The sequence below is a fragment of the Acomys russatus genome, chromosome 4 (assembly GCF_903995435.1).
Source record: "Acomys russatus chromosome 4, mAcoRus1.1, whole genome shotgun sequence".
NCBI lineage: Eukaryota > Metazoa > Chordata > Mammalia > Rodentia > Muridae > Acomys > Acomys russatus.
Genome location: NC_067140.1, coordinates 26,019,189 through 26,041,559, shown reverse-complemented (window position 1 = coordinate 26,041,559; position 22,371 = coordinate 26,019,189). Strand labels below are relative to the sequence as shown.

The window sequence follows — 22,371 nt, the reverse complement described above, 5'->3', positions numbered from 1 at the left end:
CAAGGGAGAGTCTCCTGGACTGGGGCTGTTTCTGCCAGGGAAAATTAAATTGCAGTTCTCTTCTCTCGTTGTGCTGGAATCTATTCTTTTCTTAACTCTGCTTTACTCGCAAATCAGGACTTTTCAAGCATGAATGTTGCTATGAGACAACCCTAACTTGGGACTGCAGCCAGGGAGGGACTGTCCAGGGTCAGAGTATTTCTACTTCACTTCCACTTATTAAAAAAAAAAACATGACTAGGAAATAATCATTAGTTGGTAAGTTATATTATGGCTTACAAAGAAATAAGGTGTATCAAACAAAACAAAACAAAACAACTCCAGATAATGGCACTCAGATATTTAAAAAGAGAACTAGAGGAAAAAACTGTCTTGGCACACAGGTGCTGGGCACATGTTTCGTTAGGGAGAGAACACTGACCCTGGACAAAGGGAGCACATGCGTGTTGGTATCAAGCCAGCAACATAAAAGTGATGACGTCTTTGCTGTGTGTTTCATAACCTATATTGTTTCATTTAAAGTTGTAATTCAAAATATGACAACACAATAACTTTGCATTCTGTACCTGTACTGTGTATGCCTGATTGCTCACTGACTTCTGTGAATCCGCTCTGTGGGAAACTGTAACCACACCCACCCCCGCTTTTCAAATGTATGTATAAAAATTTAGACTGCTTAGCTGCCAAATACACTCAGATACAAACTGGATCTTGAGTTTTGTCTTTGTTTGTCAACCACCTTATCTCTACGCACCGACACTTTGAAAACTCTTGGTCCCACGGACCTATCCCCGACTGAGCTGGTCCGTGGCAATACCTCAATAGATGCTGACTATCTATAAACTTGTTACATCTTCCATGAATCAGAAATGCAAATGAGAGTAAGATAGCCTTTCACTTGTCAAACTGAGAAGCCAAAGCAAGTCTGTTCCCAGCGCAGACTGAGACATTTGCTAGTGGTGGGGGACGGCCGCGGCTGTAGGTTCTCTGTAACACACTAAGCGGGGTTAAGAAACGCGTGATGTGTTTTCTGTCTTGACTCACTGGCATGGTAGAATCCCCTTTTACTGAGCTCTAGGCATGGGTGAAGTCATGACCGCCTGAACATCTCCTCTGTGGATTATTGAACGCCCTCCCCCCACCCCCCACGGACAGACAGACAGCCTGGGCACTGGCCCTGTGGACAGACAGCCTGGGCACTTGCCTTGTGGACAGACACCTTTACATTTTCTAGTCCCAGATGACTTGGAACTCAGTTGAACTTACAGCAATACCCCTGTCTCAGCCTCCCAAGTGCTGATTTTCACTTCTGAGGCCCTGAATCCTGTGAGTGGTATCCCCTTTGCCTGTGTTCTCCTGGGCTGGGCAGCGGGATGGCAGTGGTGCGTGTTCCCATGAAAGACGTGGCCTCTGAGGCTTGTCTTCCTGCCCCTGGCCTGTCTTTTAAAAACCTGCTGGGAGCAGGAGGGGACTGGGCTTGAGTTCCAGGCTGGCCCCACACCTGCAGCTGTGGACTAAGGACCTTGTAGAAACACTCATTCCTCAGCCCCAGGCCTGGCCAGCTCAGCGCTGGCTGCGCATCTCTGTGTGTTGAGCCCTTGGGTGAAGGACGTCATTGGTTTTCAGACACATGTGATATTCACGCGAGCCCAGATGCCAGGCTCACCTGTGCCAGGTACTTAGCTCTGGAGGGGAAGGGATGATTTTTCCAACATTAGGCACAAACCTAGGCCTTGTGCATGCTAAGCAAGGGATCTAACCCTGATCTCTGTCCTCCTCCTCCTTCCTCTCCCCCCCCCCCATCTTTTTCTCTCCCCCCCCCTTTTTAAATTTTAAGATAGAGACTCACTCTACAGCACAGGTAGGCTTTAGATTAGTGATCTTCCTGTCTCTGCCCCTGGAATAGCTAAAATCTCAACCCTGCGGCCACCAGACCCTGTAGACTGGCTGTTCTCATTCAGAGCATATCTGCTGAGGTGGCCAGCCTCTGGGCGGAGACTCCAGCTTGTCCCCAGTGCTCCTAGCATGTGGTGAGGCACAGCCAGCCAGGCTGCCCCACTCAGAGGTGCCTCTCCAATAGTAGCCACTACTGTGGAGGCCTCTAATTGCAGACTGGAAACGCCAAGCACCTCTCATACATCCGCTTAAAAACCCGGCTTTTTATCTTCATTTGCTTAGAAAGAGCTTGCACGGCGTTAATTTCCCAAGTGTTGTTTAAATAAATTGCACATATTTGCTACTGTTTTAAAGCTGTGAGACAAATGTAATAACAAAATCTGGTGGAAGTCAATGCCAGACCTGCGCAGGCTTCTTCCTGGAAGAAGCACCCACTGCTCTGGGAGAAAAACCATCGACCGCAATTAGCGGCCAACCTGGCGGGAGAGGCTTGTTCTCCCTGACATATGAGCATCCGGGTCCTTTCAGAACATGGCATGGGGAACGTGGACGATGCTTCCACTTCCCCCAGCAGTTCTTCATAACCGTGGATGCTGGCTGACTCTCTCGCCTCTGTGTTTCTGAGTGATGGCGACTGGGTGATGGGCAAGGGGCGGTGAGCTTCACCGAGGTTGCTAAGCATCTCAGAGGACGTCCATATCTGTGTGACACTCTGCGTGTGTGCGTACAACTGGCGTACACACAGAGGCAGATGTGTATACATGTGGACATATGCCCGGGCTCCTCTGTGGGCTGCTTCTTGCCGGGTTTCTGCATCTAGTGTCTCGAGTGTCGCTGGGCCTCCTGTCTAACAATATTCCTCCTCATTTTCCTGTTCCCTCTCAGCTGGCCTCAGCTTTCTTACGGCAGCTGCTGCCAAACTGAAGCCTCACTCACACCGGCTGTGGCTGCTGTCTGGGCACTGAACACACAGCTTCAAGAGGAAAGCCTTGCTGTGTCTCTTGCTGCTGGGCCTTAGGGCAGCTGCATGGAAGGTGAACAGGTGATGGAAGAGGAGAAATCCGGCCTGCAGCATCCCAGGCACCAGGGTCATGTATCAGATATCCTTTACGGTTCATAACAGCAGCAAAGTTACAGCCATGAGGTAGCAATGGAATAGATTTATGGTTGGGGGTCACCACAACATGAGGGACTGTATTAAAAGTTTGTAGCACTAGGGAAACTGAGAACCAGTGCTCTAGAGCCGTACAACTAGCTCTGCCCCACCTCTCTGCCGTAGGTGAGTCTGTGGGAACTTTACCACACCTGAGACCTTCTGCCTTTCCCTTGATCTCCAGTTCTGGGGCCTGCTTGTGCTTTGGGCTGACTGAGGCAGTGGGTTATATAGGAGCCAGGAAAGCCTAGGACCATGTGCCTCCAAGGCACCAGCTATTCTGCATCCGGACTCATGGCCCTAAATCTGTTTGATTCCCCCTCTTTCTTCCCCCACTTTTCCTCTTCACTTGAGTTAGGATGTTATGTAGCCCAGGCTAGCCTTGAACTTGTGATCCCCCAGCTTTTGCCTCCAAAATGCTGGCATCACAGGTGCTTTCCCACCACACTTGTCTTTTTTCTTATTTTAAAATATGATTTCTGATGATTAACCTCAAGTCTTCATGCTTGCAAGGAAAGTGCTTTAACAACTAAGCTGTATCCTCTGCCTTTTAACTGCAAGTGGCATCCTGAGCCCTCATGAGCTGGCCGAATCCACTGATAGAATGTGCATCCTTATTCTGCATACTGTGAGTGTGTGTGTGTGTGTGTGTGTGTGTGTGTGTGTGTGTGTGTGGTGTGTGTACCTGCTTGTGTGCGTGTGGTGTGTGTGCATGCATGTGCATTCCTGCCTGTGTGCCTGTGTACTGAGCCTGGAAGGAGAGTTGTCCCCAGGGCAGGGCCATGGAGGGTGATCCACTGTGGCTTCTCAGTGAGGACTCTAGGGCTGGCCCCTGTTAGCAGGAAGCTGAGTCAGCTCCCTGCAGGCTCCAGTCACAAGTCAGGGATGAATAATTCAACACTGATCCAGGGCAGGTTTAAAATAAGCACCTTTTTCTTTCTTTCTTTCTTTTTCTTTTTCTTTCTTTCAGACAAGGTCTCACTATATTGCTAGCTGGCCTGGAGCTTGTTAGGTAGACCAGGCTGGCCTCGAACTCAGAGCGGTCTTCTTGTTTCTGCCTCCTGGGCTGGGATCAAATGTACGTGCCACCATACCCCGCTCATCAAATTTTATTTTAAAGACAATAAAGAGTCAGAGTTAGAATGTAATTCGGAGAGCGATGTTTTCTGCTGGTTCCCTGCTGCCCAGTCTACTCATTTTTTTCAAGGAACCAGGCAGGAGCTTGGACTTTCAAGTCAACAGGCTTAAATGTAAAACACTCAGGCGAGACCACAAAGGGTAGTGTGAGTGACAGCGTGCCTGGGACCAGACACTCCCAAACACCTGCCCCAGGTGTGTACGGGTCTGTCCTTATCATCTTGGTTTGCAATGGGAGAGAGCTGATTTTCAGTGGGTGGAAACTGCTTTACACATAGATGCTGATCGGTATGTTGTAAATGTCCGTGTGATGGCAGAGCTTCATTCCAGGCCTCTGGATTTGGCATGGTAGGTTCCCTGCAGCTGGTGTGAGTCTCTTGTGGGGCACAGGGATACTGACAAGACCTAGAGAATGGAACATCCTTACCCATCCCCCACAGTCATGGGAGGATGGGCGGTCAGCACCGGTTGCCAGGCACTGAATATACATGTAGGTTTTTTACAAAGTCCCCAGAGGGACAGAGCATTTCCCATTGCTGCCCAGAGACAGAGTCACGCTCTGCAGCAAGGAAATAGGATCGCTTCCAGGTTCCTAGCTTCCAGCTCTGCATCACCGGGCAGTTGGGTGGCCTGACCTTGGAGATGGGGTGACCCATCACAACTGTGATGCTTTCCCGGCTCCCCAGTCACCGGGTGTGGGCGAGCATGCTGAAACACCTTACATTCCTCCCAATTGTGAGAAAAGGACGTAGTCTGGGTCTTCCCGATTCAATAAATGCAGCTTATAGAAGCTGGCACATCAGCTCTTGAGGGACCCGCAACAGGGCCCTGGGACACAGTGTCTTAGTGAAGGTGTCACATTGCCAACCTCACCTCAGGAGATGTAGCCATCAGCTTCCATTACCCAAGGTTGTGATTCCTTGGGAAAGTCTGTGGTTGGCAGCTCAGCCCTGTAAACCCCTAAGGTTGACCCGTGGTTTCCATAAGGAGCCCCGGGTCCTTCTTTGCATAAACAGATAGTCCAGTCCTTGCACGGACACAGGGTAAAGAGAGTGTGTGGGCCAAAGATGACCCCATCTTCTCTCTCTAGTTCTTCTGACCAGGAAATTCCATCAGAAAAGAAGTATCTGGGTTGGAGAGATGGCTTAGAGGTTAAGAGCACCGTCTGTTCTTCCAAAGGTCCTGAGTTCAATTCTCAGCAACCACATGGTGGCTAACAACCATCTATAATGAGATCTGGTGCCCTCTTCTGGTGTGTAGGTGTACATGCAAAGAAAACACTGTATAAATAATAAATAAATCTTTTAAAAAAAGAAGAAAAGAAGATTTAAATATCAGTGATAGTGGCAAACTGGGGATCTGCCCTCTCGCCTATGCTTGTTTGCCTGAGCCAAGGTTCCCCTCCTGCGATGATGAGGGCAGAGGAGATCTGTGGCACAGGCGCGCAGCCTCAGCCTCTTGCTAAGCAGATGAAGAAAGACTGAAAGCTCAACAGCTGCCTGAGCTGTTAGTGCAGTGCTGTCACAGAAGAAAAAGTGAAAAGAGGACTCAGGATGTCACCCCGCGGTAGTGTGCTTTCCTAGCACACAGAGGACCCTGGCTTTGATCCACATTACAAGAGCAATAAATTAAAATAAAATAGAGATGGCAAAGGTGGAGGAGGTGTGTGCACAGAGCTGCGGTGAGCAGGGAAATGTCGATTGATGGGACAGACTTGAGATCAGAGACTTTCTTTCTGTGAAAAGACATTGGAGGCTCACAATCATAGCCACGGAAAGGGTGTCTAAGGGGCAAGATGGCTCAGTGGGTAACGATCTTGCTGCATAACCCTAGAGGGCTGAGACCAAGCCTTAGGACCCAGGCTTAGATGGAAGGCGAAAACTCCTTCCATAAAGTTCCCTGTGACATCCGTATGCACACAGTGGCATGCATGCACCAACACACACACACACACACACACACACACACACACACACACACGGCAAAATTATAGTAATAATTAAAAAAGGTCTATCCATTTAACCTGGAAATTGTGTCTGCCCCACAGCTGCACAGTGGCAGAGGGGGTACCACAGGAACTGCATGGCCCCATGTGGACTTCCTATAGCCTTCCTGCTGGCCAGGAGGGCATGGGCTTTTCCCCTGAGTCCCACCGCCAGGCACAGACCTTCACTGGATGGCCATTTGCTCACTATAGTGGCGTGGGCTTTTACACACATCCGGCTGTGTGTGGGAGGAGAAGAACTCGAGCTGCGGCCCCAGTCAGATGGTGACCCCAGAAGGGAAGGTTCTGGGATCTTCAAAGCCTTTTCTTCCCTGGTCTCTCCCAGCATCCAGCAGTCAACAACTGCTCTACTTGCATCTCCTTTCCCTTACCCAGCAGCCTTTGCTGTCACGGTGCTCTCGTTCTCAATGCCTGCAGCTCTGTACGCCGCTGGCTACCCACAGTGTCACTGGGTTGTAGCCCAATGGCCTGGGTGGGTCTGTCCAACACACAGGTAAAAGTAGAGCCAACCCCGGTCACACACCTAATTTGTCTTAACTCCTAGCATTCTGAGGTTGCTAACTGGGCATCAGGAGTGATCTCAGTCCACACTGCAATAGGAAGAGATAAGATATGGTCCCAAATAAATCTATTGATAGCTGCCTTTCACTTCTCTGTCTTGCGTCTTCTGGTATTTGTGGCTTCCCCAGAGTTCTAGATTCAACACATTTCAATAACGAAAGTGATGTGGGTCCCCCGCCACTGTCGAGCCCTGGCATTGTTTTTAACTGAGGGTGATTAGATATTTAGGCCCCTCCTCACTGCCCTTTCCCCCTTCCCTCCGTCAGCCCCGCCTTCCCTCTCTTCCTTCTACAGGAACATTGGACTCTACACAGCTCATTCCTTTGTCACTTCCTTTTAAGGTAACTCTGGAAAGGGCCCACTTGGCTTGTCTGAAAGCATACACATTTAAAATATTTAGCTAGGGTTTCCATAGTAGCCAAGGAACAGCTAAGGCAGAATAAACTGGCATTTAACAAACACGCACACACATAAAAACAACAGGCAGATAGCTACACTCACAAACAGAGCATGGGGCTATCACACACACATCTTTGCATGAGTTCGCCCTGAAAAGGCCCCAGGTGGGTGATGAATACAGCCCTTGCCCCAGATGCTTGATGCTACTTAGTTCTGATCTTTGCCCACTGGGGAGGTGCTGAAATTCCACTGAGATGCACACGGGAAGGCTTCCTGAACAGGGTGGGATGTTTGTTTTGTCATCGCCTCTATCTGGAAGGCCAGTTTGGGCTTGAACCTTCTGTGTAAACTACCTACTGTGTGCAGGGCACCAACTGAAGCAACTTTTGGTTTACTTACGAGCGTAATGTAGAATGGTGGAGTCTGATGCTGCCTGAGGCCTGGAGGTCTCAGACTGGAGCTCAGACTGAGTCGCCAAAACACACCTCAGTCCTTCACTGCTCCTTCTATTGAAGGTGACAGCTGACGCACAGGGTAGAAGTTACTGTTCTGTTAGGGACCGGCCCTACTCTCTGATGCCTATGCACAGAGTAGCAGTGTGGCTGTGAGTCCCACCGCCCTGGGCACTGCAGACAGTGTGGCTGTGAGTCCCACCGCCCTGGGCACTGCAGACAGTGTGGCTGTGAGTCCCACCGCCCTGGGCACTGCAGACAGTGTGGCTGTGAGTCCCACCGCCCTGGGCACTGCAGACAGTGTGGCTCTGAGTCCCACCGCCCTGGGCACTGCAGACAGTGTGGCTGTGAGTCCCACCGCCCTGGGCACTGCAGACAGTGTGGCTGTGAGTCCCACCGCCCTGGGCACTGCAGACAGTGTGGCTGTGAGTCCCACCACCCTGGGCACTGCAGACAGTGTGGCTGTGAGTCCCACCACCCTGGGCACTGCAGACAGTGTGAGCCGTTAAGTCTCACCATCCCTGGCACTACAGACTGCTGGTAGCATCCTTGACTTTTACCAGACGCACCTCCCGCCCACAACATCCAGAGTGGTTTCCGACATCACCAAATGCCCTGGATGAGAACAAAATGCTCCAGAGAGTTAAGAAAATTATGTGCAGTAAGATACAAAATATCCCTTGATTTTCAGAAGAAATAAATAAACCCTCTACAAACTCCCATCACAGTAAGAAGACACCTAGATCCATAGGAAACTCAGGGATCATGCATCATTCCTTCCTGGACTTGTTCACAGGGCCAGAAACTATCTGCCCCGTTCCTTCCCTCCATGGCTCCAGCAGGTCGTGAGTAGAGTGTAGGAGGAGCCCATGGGCAGCCTTTCCTCAGAGGCACCACACAGCCCGGCTGTCATGTCCACTGCCTGGTGCCACACACAGCCCAGGCTGTCATGTCCACTGCCTGGTGCCACACACAGCCCAGGTGTTATGTCCACTGTCTGGTGCCACACACAGCCTGCTGTTATGTCCACTGCCTGGTGCCACACACAGCCCGGCTGTCATGTCCACTGCCTGGTGCCACACACAGCCCGGCTGTCATGTCCACTGCCTGGTGCCACACACAGCCCAGCTGTCATGTCCACTGCCTAGTGCCACACACAGCCCAGCTGTCATGTCCACTGCCTGGTGCCACACACAGCCCAGGTGTCATGTCCACTGCCTGGTGCCACACACAGCCCGGCTGTCATGTCCACTGCCTGGTGCCACACACAGCCCAGGTGTCATGTCCACTGCCTGGTGCCACACACAGCCCGGCTGTCATGTCCACTGCCTGGTGCCACACACAGCCCAGGTGTCATGTCCACTGCCTAGTGCCACACACAGCCCGGCTGTCATGTCCACTGCCTGGTGCCACACACAGTCCAGGTGTCATGTCCACTGCCTGGTGCCACACACAGTCCAGGTGTCATGTCCACTGTCTGGTGCCACACACAGCCCAGCTGTCGTGTCCACTGCCTGGTGCTGCATGGTTCTTCACCCACACCTATGGGCTTTAGGGTCACAGATGGCCTGTCTTTGTTGGGAATCCTTTTTGCCATGACCACTTTCTTATCACTACCATAGACTCTTCCAGGGACACATGGCATTTTCCTTTGGTGTCAACTCCCAGATGGACACCTTGGAGAGAAATGTGCATGTTTGGTCAGAGACACCCTGGCATTATTTTCACTCTACACACCAGAGAGGTGCTGTCCTGAAGGCACAGGCCTGAAGCCTTTGTTACTCCAGAGGCTGAGGCCTCCCTAGGAGGCTCTTCTCGGCTCTCTGAAGTCACGTATAGGCACATGGACACACCTCTATGAAGATTAAAAGCCCTAATTAAAAACTGTAGGTGAGCAATAGTGTGAGAGATGGTGGCCACTGTGTGGGCTTGCACCTTGTCTGTTGGCATCCTCCAGTGTGGGCCTGTCACTCCTGTCATTGGGCAGGATGCTCAGGTCACTCTGCCTGGCAGGGACCGCAGCTCAGATTCAAGGACCACCACTGTGCCTCATGCTGTCTCCAGAGTGACTGCATGAGTGTCGCCATCCACCCTGTGTAGAGAGACCTGAGTTGTTGGGGCCTGGGCAAGGAGCAGAATGGCTAGATCTGGGCAGACTTTTGACACAATGCCCTTACCCCGAGGCCTATGGCAATGTCAGAGACTGATGACAAGTGGCAGAAGACCGTACCACATCTGTGAGCCTGGCCACATGGCTCTGGCCATGGGGCTACCTGTAGCCAATGGCCATGGTGCCTAGACAAGCCTTCATGCCTCCTGTCATCAGTGTATCTACAAAGCAAAGGGCCATGGCACTGTTCAAGTCTGGGAATGTCATCCAAGTTTGAACTTCAGAAGTTTGTGACCCACGCTGACAGGGAGATAGTGGCAGACACACCAGCAAGGCAGTCGGTGTTGGGACTGGAGGGCTGTCACAGAGCACTGACAGGGAGGAGCTAAGGACACTCATTTAAGTCCATCACCCTGTCCTTCACAACATAATGACCCAATTTCATGGACCACATGAGGCTATGACATTGATGGATGCCTACTCTCGCCAAGTGGGGCCTGGTGCTCTTGGGCTGGGGTTTTACCTATGTTCCTCTCCCATACAGCTTCCTAGCAACACTGGCCAGTAGTCATGAGAGACACATGGACCAGTCACCACGTGTGTCCCAGCCTCAGGGCATTCAGCCCAGACCTGCGGAGTACTGGAGTCGAATGTAGTCTGACATCATGGAACCATGGAGAGCTCTGCTCTCAGTGGGACACAGCTTGTCTACACTCCTGCAGCTTACTGTTTATGGAGCTGGTGTTTTCAGTCTCCCTGAGAATTTATCCATAACTATTTTCTGAGATACAAACTTCATGGCCTACAAACCGCCTAACACTGCCAGGGGCTTCTTCTGGCCGGCCATGCCTCCTCTTCATGCACAAAGCCCCGGGCCACTGCAGCCTTTACGTTGTAGGGCCCCAAGAGCTTTCAACAAAAGTCTCTGAACCTTTCAGTGTCTTGCTTAGGTTTCAGGATACCAGGCTTCCAGAACTCACCAGGGGGTGGAGCCTACACGGACTACTGTCCTTTCTTGTGACACAGTTCAGCTACAAGGTCAACAAGGTCTCCGTGGAAATGGCTTCTAGGAATGGTTGATGTTAGTTATTAAGATCTCACCTTTCCATTTTCTCTCAGGCAACATGGGAGCCTCAGAGGCAGAAACTAGAATTAGGCTACCAACTGGCAGGATGGGGCAACCAACCATGACAACGGGGGTGGGGTGGCAAAAGGGACAAGAAGTGGGTGACGAAGCATGATGGTACCACTGACCTTCAAAATGGGAGGGTAATGGGCCAAGAAGAAAGAGGGTGCTGGACCCAAGGGGCAGGAGGATGGATGGGCCCAGGGGGTGGGGTCATGCACCAGGGCATAGAGGTAACTGACCACCATGCCCCTTGCAATATTGTCTACAGGCTGCAGAACAAAAGACTATGGAGTCAGGGGTGGATCTTAAACCAACAGAGGTTTATTCTCTTCCAGAGGGAGGGCAGAGTCCAAATCAGTGCGCTGGGCTGGCTGGGCGGGGTTGGGCTAGGCACTGGGCCTTGGCCTGGGGATGGTTGGGCTGGGGCTGAGGGCTGGGGCTGGGGTTGAGGCTGGGGCTGGGGTTGAGGCTGGGGCTGGGGTGGGGCTGGGTTGGGGTTGGGGCTGGGGTTGGGGCTGGGGCTGGGGTAGGGACTGGGGCTGGGGTTGGGGCTGGGCCTGGGGCTGGGGCTGGGGCTGGGGTTGGGGTTGGGGTTGGGGTTAGGGCTGGGCCTGGGGCTGGGGTTGGGCTGGGTTGGGCTTGGGGCTGGGGTTGAGGCTTGGGGCTGGGGTTGGGGCTGGGGCTGGGGCTGGGGCTGGGGGGTTGGGGTAGTGCTGGGCCTGGGGCTGGGGTTGGGGCTGGGGTTGGGCTTGGGGCTGGAGTTGAGGCTGGGGCTGGGGTTGGGGCTGGGGCTGGGGCTGGGGCTGGGGTTGGGGTTTGGGTTGGGGTTAGGGCTGGGCCTGGGGCTGGGGTTGGGGCTGGGGTTGGGCTTGGGGCTGGAGTTGAGGCTGGGGCTGGGTTGGGGCTGGGGGGGGGTTAGGGCGGCCGGGGCGGGGCTGGGCTGGGGATGATGGGGGCTGGGTGGGGTTAGGGCTGGGGTTTTAGGGCTGTGGTTGGGGCTGGGGCTGGGGTTAGGGCTGGGGTTGGGGCTGGGGTTAGGGCTGTGGTTGGGGCTGGGGTTAGGGCTGTGGTTGGGGCTGGGGCTGGGCTGTGGTTGGGGCTGGGGCTGGGGCTGGGGCTGGGGTTAGGGCTGTGGTTGGGCTGGGCTGGGGCTGGGGCGGGGGGTTGGGGTTAGGGCTGGGATGGGGGCTGGGGTTAGGGGGTGGGGGGCTGGGTTGGGGATGGGGTTGGGGTTCGGGCTGGGGTTAGGGTTAGGGTTGTGGTTGGGGCTGGGGCTGGGGTTAGGGCTGGGGTTGGGCTGGGCTGGGTGAGGCCTGTGGTTAGGGCTGTGGGCTTGGGATTGGGGCTGGGGACTGTGGTTGGGGTGGTGGATGGGGTGGGCATGGGGTTAGGGCTGGGTTGGGGGGCTGGGCTGTGGTGCGGCTGCGGCTGTGGTTGGGGCGGGTTGGGGCTGGGGGCTGGGGCTTTAGGGGTGGTTGCGGTGGGCTGGGGCGTGGGTTGGGGTGGGGGTGGGGGCTGGGGCTGTTGTGTTGGGTGGAGTGGGGCTGGGGGCTGGGTTAGGGGATGTGTTTGGGCTGGGCTGGGGTGGGGCTGGGGTGGTTAGGCTTTGGTTGGGGGGATGGGCTGGGGCTCTGTGGTGGGTTGGGGTGGCGGTGGGGATGGGGGCTGGGGCTGGGTTGGGTCGGTGGGTGGGGCTGCGGTGGGGTCTTTGGTAGGGTGGGTTGGGGCTGGGCTGGGGCTGGGGTCTGCGGGCTGGGGGCTGAGGGGTTAGGGCTGTGGTTGGGGCGGGGATCTGGGGGTCTAGGGCTGGTGCGGGTTGGGGTGTTTGGGGCGGGGCTGGGGTTGGTGTTGTTTGGGGTGGGTGGGGCTGGGCGCTGGGCTGGGTTGGGCTGGTTGGGGGCTCGGGGCTTGGGGCTTAGGGTTGTTTGGTTGGGGCTGGGGTCTGGGGTGATGGGTGTGGTTGGGGGTGGGGCTGGGGGTGGGCTTGGGGTGGGTTGGGGGCTGGGTTGGTGTGGTTGGGTGGGGCTGGGGTTAGGGATGTTGTGGGGCTGCGGTGTGGCTTTGGTCCTGGGTGGTTGGGGTGGTTGGGTTTTTGTGGTTGGGGCGGGCTGGGGCTGGGGCGGGCTGTGGGGCGGTTGGGTGGGGTTAGGGCTGTGGTTGGGGCTTGGGCTGGGGCTGGGGGCTGAGGCTGTGGTTGGGATGGGTTGGTGGGGCTGGGGCTGGGGTTAGGGCTGTGGTTGGGGCTGGGGCTGGGGCTGGGGCTGGGCTGGGCCGGGGTTGGGGGCTGGGGATGGGGTTAGGGATTGGTGGTTCCGGGGGCTGGGCTGGGGCTGGGTTGGGGATTGGGGTGGTTGGGGGTGGGGTGGGGCTGGGGCTGGGGCTCGGTGTGGGGAATGGTGGGTGGTGGCTGGGGGCTGGGGGTTGGGGGCCTGGGGGCTGGGGCTGGGGTGTGGGGCTGGGGCTGGGGCTGGGGTTGTGGTGGGGTTGTGGCACGTTGGGCTGGCGTTCGGGGGGCTGGGTTGGGGGCTGGGGGCTGGGGCTGGGGGGTTGGGGATGGTGCTGGCTGGGCTGTGGCTGGGTCTGGGTCTGGGGTTGTGGGTTGGGTGGGGTGGGTGGGGGGGTCTGGGGTGCTGGGGCAGCTCTGGCTGGGCCTGAGCTGGGGCTGGGGTGGCGCTGGGCTGCAACTAGGCTGGGCTGGGAACTGGGCGGGCGTGGCTGGCCTGAGGTGGGGGGCTGGTGCTGGGGCTGCGGCGGGCTGAGGCTGGCCTGTGCGGCCTGGGCCTGAGGCTGGGGCTGGGTACTGGCTAGCCGACTGGGCGCTGGGGCGGGGCTGGGCCTGGCTGAGCCTAGGGTCTGGGCTGGCCTGAGGCTGGGCTGACCTGGGCTGGACTAGGGGCGGACCTGAGGCGGGCGGGGGCTTGGAGCGCTGGCGTGGCTGGCTGAGTAGCCTGAGGCTGGGGCGTGCGGGCACTGGGCCATGTGGCTGGGGCTGTGCGGGCTGGGGCCTGGCTGGGCTGAGGCCTGGGGTTGGGACTGAGGTGGACTGTCCTAGCTGGCCTGTGTCTGGGTGCTGAGCTGGGGCTGGCTGGTGCCTGGGCGGGCCTGAGCTAGCGAGGCTCTGGCCGGATGGCGTGGGCCTAGCTCTGAGCGCTAGAGGCTGGAGCTGGGGACTGGTGGGGGCCTGGCTGGCTAGGACTAGCGAGCTGGACCTGGGCTGGGCTGGGGCTTGGGCTGGGGCCTGCTGTGAGTGCTTGGCGGCTGAGGCTGAGGGCTGGGGCTGGGGCTGGGCTGCTGACGGGCGTAGGTGTGCTGGCCGGGCTGGGTTGCGGTGGGCATGCTGGTCTGGGTGGCTAAGCGTGGGCTGGGCCTGAGGCGAGTGTGAGCTTGAGTGAGGCTGGATGCTGAGGTGGTGTGGGGCTGTGGCTGGGCCTGAGGCTGAGGCTGGGGCTGGGCCTGTGGCTGGGTCTGAGGCTAGGCCTGAGCCTGTGGCTGGACCTGTGGCTGTGGCTGTGGCTGTGGCTGTGGCTGGACCTGGGGCTGGGCCTGGGGCTGGAGCTGGGCCTGAGGCTGGGTTAGACTGGGGCGGGGTGGGGCTGGGCCTGGGACTGAGGCTAGGGTGGGGGGGCTGAGGCTGGGGCTTGACCTGGGGCTGGGACTGAGGCGTGCCTGGACCTGAGGTGGGGCTGGGGGTGGGGGTGGGGGGCCTTTGCGCTGCGGTATGAGCTAGCCTGAGCTGGGCATGGGCCTGTGGCGGGGCCATGCGGATGGGACCTCGAGGGATGGGATGGGTCTGTGGATGGGGCTGATGCTGAGGATGGGGCTGGGCCTGGGGCTGGGTATTAGGTAGGGACTGAGCATGTAGCTGGCTGTGGCGGGCTGGTGGTGAGATGGGGATGGGACTGGGGCTGGCCTGGGGTGGGCATGAGGCTAGGCCTGAGATTGGCATGAGGCTGAGGCCTGGGGATGTTGCTGGGCATGAGGCTGAGGCTGGGGAGCGGCCTGGGGCGGGTCTGAGGATAGGACTGAGATGTAGCTGGGACATGTGGCTGTGGATGGGGCTTTGGGGCTGGGGAAGGATTTGGAAGGGGCTGGGGATGGGAGCTGGGGCTGGGGCTGGGGCTGGGGCTGGGCTGGGCTGGCTGGGCCTGAGGTGGGCTGGCGGCGGGGCTGGGTGGGGACGGGGATTGGGACGGGCCGGGGGGCTGGGGCTGGGGCTAGGGCTGGGGCTGGGCTGAGCTGGGGTGGGGATGGGTGGGCTGGGTGCTGGCCTGAGGCTGGGGATGGGGCTGGTGGCTGGGGCTGGGCTGGGCTGAGGCTGGGGCTGGGGCTGGGGCTGGTACATGGGGTGGGGCTGGGCCGGGCCTGGGCTGGGGCTGTGGGGTTGGGCTGGGTGCTTGGCTGAGGCTGGGCGGGGACTGAGGCTGACGGATGGGGCTAGGCTGGGCCTGGCCTGAAGATGGGCTTGACCTGGCCTGGGGCCGAGCCTCTGGCTGGGGGTGGGGCTGGGCGTTGGGGCTTGGGCTGAGGCTGAGGGCTGGGGTAGGGATGGGCCTAGGGCTGAGCTGGGCCTAGGCCTGGGCTGGGGCTGAGCTTTGGCTGGGGTGGCCTGAGACTTGTGGCTGTGGCTGTGGTGAGGCTGTGGCTATGCTGTGGCTGGGGCTATGCGTGCGGTTTGCTGTGGCTGGTGCGGGGGGCTGGGCTGGGGTGAGGCTGGGCCCTGCGGATGGGGGCGGAGTGAGGCTGGGCCTGAGGTGGGCTGGAATGAGGCTTGGGCTGAGGCTGAGGCTGGGGCTGGAGCTGAGGCTGGGGTTGGGGCTGAGGCTGGAGCTGGGCCTGGGCCTGGGGCTGTGGCGGCTCCTTGTCCATCTAGCTGGCTCCTGGTGTGCTGGCAATCCTTGGCAATCCTGGGAGTATAGAGATCACCTTATCTTTGCTTTCATTGCCTGACGATGCTCTCCCTGCATGTCTGTGTCTTAAGGGCTCACAGGGTCACCCACCATTGTTGATCTAACCCCACTGCAAAATCGATCTCTAAACTGGACCACCCTTTGTGGCACTAGAGGTTGGGACGCAGCTGATCAAGGAGCCCAGGGAAGCTCCCAGCTGCTTGCCTGTGATCTGATCCTTCAAAAGTGCTGATGGGCTAGAAGACCCAATATTAGTTTCATAAACAACAGTGTCTTTTTGGGAAACTATACCCACAGGCCCCATTGCCACATCCGAGCGCTGTACCAGCCGGGCAGATGACAGCAAGCGAGGGACGCTTCATCTTCGGTATTTACCGGGAGGCTGCATGTTGCTCCGATTCCTCAGGGGCACCTCAGCGCTCCGCTGGGAAATATGTGACCTCATTTGCATTTTCTAATTGAATTGCTATCGGCTTTCCTGCAAGACTGCACAAAAGGACGTTCTTCCAGATTTGAGCACCGCTCGCATCACACGCAGGAAGGCGGCCTTTAATGGCTGCTGGGGATGGTGGGGGGAGGAGAGAAGTTGCCAATTTTTTATGGTTCATCTAACTGTAAAGCTGTCGGTTTTACTCAGAGCCACAGAGAGTCGCTGAAATAATGAATGGGGAGGCATTGGACGCAGAAGCCTTGGCAGAAGAGAAATGAAAGAACAGAACCGAGAAATTAGGGGGCCCCTGGGCGCCGGCCCTTGAGGGATTTACTCCAAGGCTCCTCTCCGTGCGAGCTGTCCTGGAACTTACGCACTCCACGGGCTCTCTGCCTTCCAGGCAGCCATCTTTCTCTCTAGAACCTTGCAGAACAGAAATCTTACTTAGGGTATGAATTCTCCTTCTTCAGGCCCTGCTGGGAAGTCCTTGGCGTTTAAGGGTATATGTGTGTGTCTTCGCATTTTTATCGCCGTGTTCTGTGTGCAAGCGTAATGTATATGTGGGCATACATGTAGTATGTACATGTGCTGTGCACTTGTGTGCAGTGCATGTATGTATACTTTGTATGTAGCATATGTGTGCATGTATGTTGTTTGGTGTTTCTGTGTATGGATGTGTGTGTGTGTGTGGGTTTGTGTTTTCATTGCAATGAATGCATGCATGTGTATGGTTAATGTTTTGATCCCCCAGCATCATATGTGTTACATAATATATGTATATATGCATTTATATGTATGTACTGCATGTGTGTCTGATTTAGTGCATGTACATGTATTTGTGTTATAAGTGTGTGTAGTTTATATGTTTACATGTGCATGTGTTTATGTGTAGTGCATTTATATGTGCATTATATATGTGTGTAGTGTATGTGTGTGATGTGTATTACCAGGTGTGCATTTGTATAGTGTTCGATGTACAATATGTGTGTGTGTGGTATTTAGTTTATATGTATATTGTATGTGCCTGTGTATTTCTGTGTAGTGTGTGAATATGTTGATAAAGTGTGAGTAGGTATATCTGCATGTGTAAGTGTATAGTATATGTGTGTGCAGGTGTGTAGTGATATGTTGTGTCGTGTGTAGTGTGTATGTGTGTGTAGGCCAACATAAGTGCCTTCCTTGATTGCTCTCTACAATTTTTCTCCAGGTCACAGAGTAAAAAAAAAAAATTATTATTATTATTGTGTTGTTTTTGCTACCGGTCTCTGGCTGTCCTGTGTCCTGTAATCACTTTGTAGACCAGGATGGCCTTGAACTCACAGCGATCCACCTGCCTCTGCCTCCCGAGTGCTGGGATTAAAGGCGTGTACCAATTTTTAAACATTGCAGATCAGGAGATAAGCTTGAATATGTTGTATAGGAACTTATGTAATAATTTAAAATACAGTAATTAAAAAAATATTAAGGGTCAGCTGTTGGTTCAATGGGAGCCGACCTTGTTTGGATCCTGGTATACTTTTGTAAAATATATATGCATATGCGTATGTGTACTAAAAATGTTATGCATGTACACATGTGTGCATGTATGTATGTATGTTTGTTTGTATGTATGTATGTTTGTGTGTAGGTATGTTTGTTTGTATGTGGATGTAGGTATGTATTTTTGTTTGTTTGCATGTATGTATACGTGTGTGTATGGGGTCCCTGGGCAACAGTAATTGAGGAATTCACTTCAGTGCCCTTTCCATGAGAGCTGCCTTGGGACGTTAATGTTCCATGGATTATGTTTTACAGGCGGCCATTTCTTCTCTAGATCCTCCTGTAGATCAGTGAATTGTTCTGTTTGCTGTTGTGGCGCTCTGTGAATCTTTCTCAAGGAGTGAAGGTTGGGAATTGAGTGGGTAAAGGCGTTCACTTGCTTCCAGGCCTGACCACCTGAGTTCAGCCCCTGGAATCTACATGGTGAAAGGGGAAAATGGGCGTTCACAAGCCTTCTTTGTCCTCACCATGTGTGCTGAAGCATATGGTGCCACCCACATATATACACATGTAAATAAATAGTGTGAACTGTTGAGTGGCGTTCAGTTCACTTGCTGGAGTTCATGGCTGGCACAACAGAGCTCAGTTCCTCCGCACACAGCCAATCTCTCCCATCGGCCCCAGTAACCTACCTACCGCCCTGTTAGGGTTTATATTTCAATATTCTTTTTCTTGTCTTATTGCATTGGCTTGGACCTTCAGGGCATGAGGTGGGAACCCCCTTTACCTATTTCAAGAGCCAATTTGGACAGCCACTGTTGAGTTTGTAGAGCCCCTTTCTGAGTCACCGTAAGGTCATTCCTCTTACTAATAACCTGAATATTCCTAATATCTGGAACAGAAGTTAACTTTTAGTAAGTGATATGCAGGGGATTATGCAATCTTTTAATTCTTTGTTCTACGAATTGTATATATTAATCTAACCTTGTACTCTTTTTATAAATACTGCTCAGTCGTGACTTATCAATCTATGTAAACATAGCTAGATAGAAGTTTGTTAGCATCCTGTTTATATAAATTTATAGACGATGCCAGCACATGATGATCTTTTCTGTCACACATTCCAAAAGTTTGGGTCTTTGGCTTGGCACATAGTTTTACTGGTTTTGGAAAAGACTTCTGTCAGGAAAGATGAATTTCTGCCGGGTTTTGGGAGTGACTCATGCTGGGCTCCAGACACGAGTCCTCCTCACCCGGGCGGTGGTTTTGGGGGTTTGAGACACACTCTCCATTCAGGCTTACAGGACCAACCTTCTCGTTTAGCTCTCTGGACAAGTTCGTGTGGAATTAATTTTAATTTCTCCTCTGAGCTGAGGTAGAATCTATCAGCAGAGTTGAATGGTTACCTTAATACAGACTTTAATTTTTGTTTATAATAATAAACAGTTTTGGCTGTTTCTTTGCCTTTTGGCCAAGATTGAGCATAACGACACAGATCAGCATTTTCTCGAGTTAGTTTTGGTATAAAATGCACATACTCCCTTTACATACTTTTCTAGTGTCCACATGTTAGTCAGCACCATCTTTTTATACTAGAGTCGGTTATCTGCTGCTTCTGTCTTTTTTCTTGCCCAGAATGATGGACTTCATCATTTAAGAGCTGACCTTTGTTACAGATTTTATGACTTTCTGATTTCCTCTTCTCTTCTCTTCTCTTCTCTTCTCTTCTCTTCTTCTCCCCCCCTCCTCTCCTACTTATTTATTTTTTTCTGTTTTACTTGAACCTCATCTTCTATCCCTTCGGTAATTTCTAGGGATGTGTACTTTGAAGGCAGTTTTCTTTCTTTATCCCATCATCCATTAACCCCAGCCATTCTACCTGGTGTACCCCACTAGTTTTACTATTCAGGCAACATATTCCCTAATTTACATTTCAGTTCTGTTTTACCAGGGGACAGTAACAAGGCTCTCACTTGACTTATGTATCTATGGGGGGTTTTTCCAGTTATGTTTCTTGCTATTGATTTTTATCTTTGTTGTTCTGATATAAAAATAAATAACCCACCACCTAGGCCTATTTGGACTTTGAATGTTGCAACAATAGTATGACTTTTTGGGTTAAAAATTGGAACTGGTCTGTCAGTGGTTAGAAGTCGGGGGTCCTTAGCAGTGGTGGATTCTGGGTTACAAACTTCCTTGCACAAGGTTGAGCTTCCTGACTGCATGGCTCCCTTTTGTTTCCTCACTGTACTTTGTCTGTCTGTCTATTACTCACAGATGCATGCTTGCTAACATTTACAATGGATGCACACTTGCTGGGCATTTCTCCCTTTACTTGTACCAACTTCATTGTGAACAGCTTGAAGTCACACGTGTGCACGGCAATTCAGGTCTTGCGTGTCGCCTTGGCTCTGTGAAGCGTCCGCTTTACGTGATGCTTCATCTCGGTCTGTTTGTCTGATGTTAACAGAGCAGCCTCCGGCTTTCTTCTGGTTGTTATTTACACAGTTTTTGTTTCCCTAGGATTTTACTTTCAACCTGTCTCCATTCTTAGACTTTGAGATGTGTGTTTAGCAAGCTGCACCTAGCAGGGTTTTCACTTGCTCAATCTGTCAACATGTTTTCTTTTATTTGTATGTTACCGTGTCTTCATTTTTTATAATTACCGATGTATTTGTAAGCATACCATCTTACTCCAAGAGAAATATATTAGTCCATCTGTTCTGTGTTTTCCTTTCTCCTTTCTTGAATTTATTATCTTTGAGCACACAGACATACACACACAATCTTATGACTCTCAGGAATTTCTCAAAGACTTTAGAGTAAGTAGTTTTTAGGGAAGTCTTTATTTGTTAAATTTTTAATATTTATACTTTTATAAATGCATGAGTGTTTTTCCTGCAAATACATTATGTGTGCAACATGTGTGCAGCACCTACGAAGACCAGAAGAGGGGGTTGGATCCCCTTAAACTAGAGCTGTAGGGGGCTATGAGCCACTGTGTGTAGGTGCTTGGGACTGAACCTGGGTCCTTCGCAAGAGCAGTAAGTGCTTTTAACCATGGAGCCATCACCACATCCCAAGAGTAAGTATTTTTTTTATCTTATCAAAATATAATAGACGTTGAATATCTCTTATCAGAAAATTCAAAATCTGAAATGTTTTGAGCCCTTTCCACCCAAAGTGAAAATTCCACACCTGACTTCATGTGATAGGTCACAGTAAACACACACACACACACACACACACACACACACACACACACACACACACACACACACACACCCCTCCAGGCTATGTGTACAAAGTGTAGATGAAACATATGAATTCTGTGTTTAGCCTTGGGTTGTGTCCCCAAGATGCTTCTCTGTAGTCCCAAGCAGATATTCTAAAATTTGAAACCCTCTGGCTCAAGCATTCTGGATAAGGAATGATCAGCATAAAATTGATCATTTTCCATATGGCTCTCAATCTTCCAAATGCTGCGACCCTTTAATACAGTTCCTCATGCTGTGATGACCCCCAGACATAAAATTATTTTGTTGCTATTTCATAACTGTAATTTTGCTACTGTTATGAACTGAAATGTAAAATTCTGTTTTGGGGCTAAATATAGTCTTTTTGGGGTCATGACATACAGGTTGAGAACTGCTGTTCCAGACATGGCATCTCAGGTCTTTTTGGTGTTAGCTGTCCCATCTCAGCGTTTCACTTACTTCCTGTCAGAGTTCTGACACTTGCTGTTTCCCACATGAGCTGTTCACATGCAGGAAACAGCCTTCTGTCTGTTCTGCCTTGAACCCTCACCCATCCTCCATCTCACTTGTCCTCCATCTCACCTCTTCTTCACCTCACCAGTCCTTCACCTCAGCTGCCCTTCACCTCAGCTGCCCTTCACCTCAGCTGCCCTTCACCTCAGCTGTCCTTCACCTCAGCTGTCCTTCACCTCAGCTGTCCTTCACCTCAGCTGTCCTTCACCTCAGCTGTCCTTCACCTCAGCTGTCCTTCACCCTCAGCTGCCCTTCACCCTCAGCTGCCCTTCACTTCAGCTGTCCTTTCACCTCAGCTGTCCTTCACCTCAGCTGTCTGTCACCTCAGCTGTCTTTCACCTCAGCTGCCCTTCACCTCACCCACCCTTCACCTCAGGTGTCCAAAGAGCTAACTCATAACAGTTTCTTGCAGCTTTGGTTTGTTTGGCAATGCTGATATTCAGTTTTATGCGCTGGTTTGCCTTACCAGTGTAGAGTCCTTTCTTCCTTTAGCATGTTACAAACAACCTTCCTCACATGTCAGCCCCAAAGTCCACGTGAGCCCAAGCCTCAGCTCTGTTTTCCCTCCCACTGCTGCTATTCTGCTTTCTTCCTCCCTTTCTTCCTTCCTTCCTTCCTTTCCTTTTTTGAGCTCAGGTTTAATCTGTTTTTAGGGCGTAAAGTGAGTTTCTCTTTATTTTTAAGCCTAGAGTGTTAGTTAGGGCTCCTTGAATGTGTGTTTTCAGATCTGTGTCCCAAGTGGGACATTACCCCAATTTCATCTCTCCAAACCTCCTCCTCCTCCCACAGTCCAAACACAGCCCTGCCAGAACTCAGCTGTGTAGACTACCACACTTCAGTCTAAACAACTTTCTGCTTCAGAGATTCTCTCTTCATCTGTGTCTAATTTGTAGCAGTATCTATCTACAAAAGTTTCAGTTTTGCTTATCACATTTTCAGTTTC

The 22,371-nt window shown here is 52.8% G+C and overlaps 1 protein-coding gene across 1 annotated transcript in view; it reads right to left on the bottom strand.

Moving 5' to 3' along the window:
• Cdh4 (cadherin 4) overlaps nucleotides 1-22,371 on the bottom strand; it is a 461,202-nt gene that overhangs the window by 97,604 nt on the left and 341,227 nt on the right. The window lies entirely within an intron of this gene.